We start from the raw sequence: 6,571 nt of genomic DNA, 5'->3' as shown, positions 1-6,571 counted from the left end.
ATTGTTGTGTTTGTCTTGTTATTCGGGAGGAAGAGTAGTCACTATGGATCCTAGTGTATTAAATGTCTTGCCATTCGGGAGGAAGAGTGGCCACTTCCGGGTTCGCTACCGGGGGTGTATTAATGGCCTTGCTATTCGGGAGAAAGAGTAGCCACCGTGAATCCATATTCCGGTGTACTGCGCAGTGTTTAGAGAACCTCTACGGTCATCCCTTCGATATGATTGATTCTTGGGCCTGTATTGGCATGTGTGATATTCTTATTCTCATAGAATTGTTGTTGACAATCATGATCAATTTGAAAGGCATAATTGAAAGGAATGGGGCCTATGTGGGCGATTTTGATATAAATCTTTATTACGAGACTGGTATTTATGCCTGATTGATTTAAAGCTTAATTGAAACTGGGATTTTGAAATAGCTTGTAAACTGTTTAACAAATGATATTAAGAATCACAAAGTGGAATAACTGTTTGTATACTATCTTTTCTGGACTGATTCCTTTATGTATTATTATAATCCATTTTCATATTACTTGTTGTCCCTGAGACACTCACTGAGTACAAAGTACTCAGGCATACCATTGTTGTTTTTAATGATATGTTAGGTAACGGAGGAGAGCAGGTTCTTGATACTTCAGGCGCTTAGGAAGGACTTGTTGTTGCTGCTGATTTGGTGAGCCCACACGTTCATTCGTGGGACACCCTATTTATTCGTTCAATTATTATTAGTTTTTGGGCTGCGTCCTATGAGTCCAACTATTACCTCTTTATCCTAGAAGCTCCATAGTATACATTCTTGTGGGTAGTTATTGAGTTTTGTTTAACTCTTGGGCGTTTGTCACGTTTTGATTAAGTTTTATGATATTAAAGACTTCCGCTGATTTAGTTCATATATGCATGATTTGTTTACCTTTATTTTATAAACTGTTGGAGGCGAATGTTGAACCTGGCGGGTTCAAGTGTTATTATTGTATCATTTAGGTTCTTCCGATGTTGTTCATGACGTCGGATGCCGGTCACGCCTAGGGTGGGTTTTGGGGCGTGACAGTCATGTTCTCCAAGTCTTGGTAATTGAATTCATCACTCAAGTACATTCTTCTTCCTTCTTACCGAGGAAGTCTTTAAAGGCCTCTATCTTCCCCGTCGCAAGAGGTTTGTACAATTCACCTTTAATTTGTTCTTTGTCCTAGCATTCTTGGCTTTGGTATTTATGGCCAACCTTCTCCTTAATTCGGGAGTACAAGGAGATTGCATTACGTGGCTCGGAAATTTATTCCTCTTTGGCTGCTGCTTTTCTAACTTCACTGACAATGAATTTATTGCCTCCAAAAGGGCATTATGCTTATCACAACAATTTTTGCATTCACAACAACAAGGGACCTTGGAGATACTCACACCTGTTGTTTTTGTCGCTCCAGGAGTATCTACTTCCCTACCAAGATCAGCTACATACGAGTATCCTCCTCCTGCAACGCCAAAAGATCTACAAATATTAAAGTCCACATGTGGACTAATGGTTTGGGTAGTAACTCTCTGCTCAACACCACAATCTCTCACAACACTCTCCTCGCCACCAACTCTCTCAAGACTCTCATCACCACCAATTATATCTAATTTTATGGTTGTTACATGTGTCAACTCAGCTTTTAAAACATCAATGTTTGGATCCGGACCATCTTCAAAGGGCGTAATATCTTGAATATAATCCTTCGCTTTCTCTATTTTTGTTGGAAAATGAAAAAGGTGCACAATCTGATTTTGCATTTGCATTTAAGAAAATGAGTTTGAATATTTAGCAAACACAAAAAACCTCATCAAGAAAGGGAAAAATAAAAAATTAAAATCTCCAATATGTTTTGATGATTACAATTTATTACAATCTGATGATTACAATTAAAACCTCACAGATATGCTGGAACTTATTACAATCTGATGAGAGTACCAGGTTCTATTATCATTCATTTGCTAGTAATAGAATAGGCTCAAAACGAACCTACAGACATGTAATAATAATAATAATAATAATAATAATAATAATAATAATAACTTCAAACTACTATTAGAAAGTTACACTGATCATCCCATGCATATAGCTTCTATTCTCAACAAGTCATTTTCAAATTATGCTTATTTATTGTTCTCAAATACGTGTTATTTGGGATAAAGACAATTAATGTTACATAGAGTTTGAGGTTTTAAGCATTGATCTGTCCCAATTTTTCAACTTATTGTTCAACCCCTTTAATTTCTTCACTTAAGAGAGTAGCAATTTGATTAGCCACCATTATGCATCTGATATATTATCAACAAGATTGCAATTTGATCAGTACCATTAGCGACTTGTCAAAGCTTAGTGGCAGGTTTTGTCGGAAAAAGAATGTTTTAACATATTATCCAAGAGACTTCAATCTAACTTCCATGTTAAGGCAGTAAATGGTCATTCAATTAAAATTCTAGCATTTTGAGTACTCAGCATAACCAAGTGGTGTCCGGGAATGAGCGCTCAGGATACACCTGGAAGCTGAATTCCTAGCACTCTAAAAGGTAATTAAAACAGATCAAGGACCAGGAAAAGATGCAGCAAAATAGTCCTATCTCAAGATAATAAAAGTTCATCCAAACTGACTTTAAAATCCATTGGCCAATATATAATCAAAAACCATTTATGTATTTCTACAACTCAAAGCTCATCACTGGAAGCCTTTGATGTTTTCCCAATTGTCAGCACGATTAACATGTGCACTACTACCAATCATTAAAGATACATGCAACAATCAATCTAAGAATTGCAAAAGAAACATGATGAAAGTGGGAACCGCGTGGTGATAATAAAAAGGAAGGTTGACACTTGGTACAGTTACTAGCTATCAACCATACAAAGATGCTGCATAATGAGACTAATTAATGTAACTCCTTCCATTTACTGGAGAGAGGTCAACATTGCTCATTCAACCAATACCTGCCACAAATTCCAAAATTCTTAAAGTTGTCCATGCCTAAAATATTAGTAGTCTGCCACCAACAGCTTATTTGTAAGAAATCATACCATCTCACTTCATTTTAAGAACTTAGAAACCTCATTACAAATCATATACAAGGGTTAGAGAGGGGGGAGGGGTTCAACAATCTTGAATGCAATCTTGAATGGAGGACTAATCAACAACAAAACAAGCAGATGAAGGTCTAAAATTTGGAGTCCCCACTGTAATAGCAGGGGTGCTATGTTTTTTAGCAGCCTCTAGATTGCAAAAAAAAATTGAAATTATTTACATGTAGAATCTTACCTCTTTTCTTGTCTAAACAAGAGGATCAACATTTGCCGAGTTAGAGTTAGTCTTTCTCGCTGGTTTTGCGGACAACCATTTAATCATTCTTGGCAGTGACCTCTCAAGTGAAGGATCCTTAGCTAGCCGTTGAACTGCCAGAATAGCTTCAAAATGCCCAAGCCTACGTAATAATTAAAATGCAATTTAGTTTACATAAAATCAAAATAATAATTTAACTCAAAACCATCAAATGAACATTTTAATTACTTACCGCGAACGCCTATGGAAAGCTATAAAGGTTATATTGGTTTTTGGTTGGATTCAATTCTTTAAAAGATATTCAATAGTAAGATTGAAGCTTATTCGACCCCATGGATAAGAATTGAATACATTTTGGTTCGATGCCATTTTTAACCAATTGGTGTCTACCTTTTTTTTTTTTTGCATCTTTTGCACATAATATGCTATGCAAGAACCAAACCACGCTCACAACCATCTTTTGTTTTTTGGTCAAGTTTGAATCCTTTAGCTTCTCAATGAGACCATCACCATCAACAGACTTCCCCACTATATCTACCAAACTTGTACCCTTTTCTTCAACCTTTGATAACTGCTGACTAAGAGGGGGGAGAGAATGACATCGAAGTCCAGTCATGATAGCGAATTCATTGATGTCAAAACAAATAGGCAAGCCATTGTAATCACATCAAATTTCCTTTTTCTTTTCACAAAAAATTCGGCGAAGAAGAAGGTCGTGCACCAACTTCATTGGGAGATGTATTGCTACATCTTTCCTCAAGTTTAAAAACTGACCAAAGCAAATTTTTTTGAAACCATTCTCAATACGTTGATCGATCAAAACCTTTCTAAACTCAACAAATTGAGTTCCAAAGCCGACTCTCACATTGATCCTTGAATCATAAGGCGAAAACTTATTCAAGTGGGTCTTAAATCCATATTTTTCAATGGAAATGGTTTTCACGCATTCTGGAACCGAAAGAGCATCGGGATCATTATTATTACCTGATGATCCAGCACCCTTTGAATTACCACCACTAGTATCATTACTTGATCTAGCAACGGCTACTGATTGAGCATCCTCTTCACCAACCGTAGTCCTTTCCTTTTATTCTTTTTCCTCTTCACCCGAATGCTCAGTTGCACTCTCACCACTTTTTTCCTCTTCACCTGATTGCTCAGTTGCACTTTCACCACTTTTTTGCTCTTCACCTGATTGCTCAGTTGCATTCTCACCACTTGTTTCCTCTTCACCTGATTGCTCAGTTGCACTCTCGCCACTTTTTTCTTCACTTGACTTTTCACCACTATTCTCAAGTGTTTCTTTTTCACCAATCAACTACTCATTGTTTAAAGGTATCATTATCTCCAAAGGTGCACAAGCAAAAGCATCTCTTGCTCGGCTGCTTCATCAATCAGCTTTTGTACTGATGTGGTAGCTCTTTTATTACATGCAGCCTCTTGTTTTCTAGCAGTAGCTAAGCTCCTAGATTTTTCACTAGCATCAGGACAAGGTGAACTGGTTCTCTTCCTCTTATGTTGGCCCATTTTATCTTATTTACACACAAAAAAAAGTTAAAATTAGTAAATGATATAATTTAATAATACCAACAAAAAAAAATTGAACAACAACTGTATTTGTAGCACAACTTCTAAAGTTGTGTGCCAGCAATAAAAAAAGTTGTCCTATGCCTAAGCAGCTGATCGGAAGAGAATTCACAGAATTGGTTGTTAAAAGGTCTCTATTAGAACCGACAAAGTTGTTAACAACTTTTGCATTTGTTCCAACGACTATTGCAGTTGCTAGAACAACTGCTGAAGTTATCCTAACAAATACAGAAGTTGTTCCAGCAACTGCAAAAGTTGTTGGGGCATGTTGTATCGAATTTGAACCAATTAAATTTTCTTTTTAATACAACTAATATAATTGGTGCTAAAGTTCAACCCAGAACAATATAGTTGGTGCAAAAGTTCAACCCAGAACAATTTTCGGTTTAATACCACCAAATTGTAGCTAATAACAGTAAAAGAAGTATTGAGAGAAAGAAAATTTTGTCTGATAATAGCAAAATCAAAGTTCATAATCTTTATGCTCCTCTTCTTCTTCTTCTTCTTCTTCTTCTTCTTCTTCTTCTTCTTCTTCTTCTTCTTCTTCTTCATTAAACCCTTATTCTAACAGTTTGAAGTAAACAAAATAAAGGAAATACCTGATATTATGGCAAGATGATAATGTTGAAGTGAAATTTTAGCAAAATCACAGAAAAAAACAAAGTAGAAAAATGAAAGGTATTTTTTGTGGAGTTCCCGTTGAAAGGGATTGAAAGAAAGAGGGCTGAGGTATTTTTTTGTGTAGTTCCCGTTGGGGGTTTTTTCAATTGAAGACCCTTCAGTTTTTAGCAAGTTTTTTTCAAAGTTTTAAATAATCTACTATGACCCCATTTATTTAATTAGTGTTTAAGTGACTATTAAAAAAAAAAAAAAAAACTAGGACCCACTTGTAGGGTTGCATATCGGTCGGTTCGGTTCGGGTTTCAAAATTATCGGTTTAACTTATTGGTTATCGGTTTGTAGACATATTAAACCGTTAAAATATCGGTTAATGGGTTATCGGTTAATCGGTTGTTGTATGTTATCGGTTCGGTTATCGGTTTAACCGTTAAGATTTCACACAACCAAAAAGAGAAGGGATTATAGAAAGCTCATACAAAATCTTACAGTTAGCCATATGGTGGTAAAGAGCTTAAAAGAACTAACATATATTTTATGATGAATAAAAATTGATGAGCTTATGTATTGTTACCTGTGACACATATCATAAACACCCATTGTAATGCCAATAGGCTGCCATGCAACCATGACACGTGATACAGCAAGCACCTGTTCAAGCAAAGAGTATGATAATGTAACAAAAAATTTGCTACTTGAAACCAATCAGCAATATCAATTGTGCAATCATATAAAACAAAAATGACAATTGCAGTAGAAGGAGCTCTGCTCTATGCCTGTGAAGCTTTTAGATGTTCCTATGCAACCAGGAAAGGTAGAGAGAGCACACAAAAGCGCAGACAGAAATTAATTCGAGACTGAAAAAAGTAAGAAATTGAAAGAAGAATCAGCTATCCTTATTCTTTTCCTACTTTTTAATTTTTGAAGGGAAGGGAAATGGTGGCGTGTATTGCAATAGAGTGGCCAATCAAGAAAAACTAAGAAATTACATTTTGTTTTGTTCAATTGGAAAGGAATGTATAGATTTCACTCTGTTGGACACTTTCTTTCCTCACAGAAGG

At 35.9% G+C, this 6,571-nt stretch overlaps 1 long non-coding RNA gene across 1 annotated transcript; it reads right to left on the bottom strand.

Moving 5' to 3' along the window:
• Window positions 1–1,103: 1,103 nt before the first annotated feature.
• Window positions 1,104–5,659, bottom strand: LOC132629278 (uncharacterized). The gene is made up of 3 exons (XR_009578161.1): window positions 5,492–5,659; window positions 3,538–4,837; window positions 1,104–3,447 (listed from the first exon to the last, which is right to left on the bottom strand). It is a non-coding gene; the product is annotated as an uncharacterized LOC132629278 (long non-coding RNA).
• Between the last annotated feature and the right edge of the window lie 912 nt (window positions 5,660–6,571).

Source organism: Lycium barbarum, chromosome 2 (genome assembly GCF_019175385.1).
Source record: "Lycium barbarum isolate Lr01 chromosome 2, ASM1917538v2, whole genome shotgun sequence".
Classification (NCBI taxonomy): domain Eukaryota; kingdom Viridiplantae; phylum Streptophyta; class Magnoliopsida; order Solanales; family Solanaceae; genus Lycium; species Lycium barbarum.
This window is presented reverse-complemented; position numbering and strand designations above follow the sequence as displayed.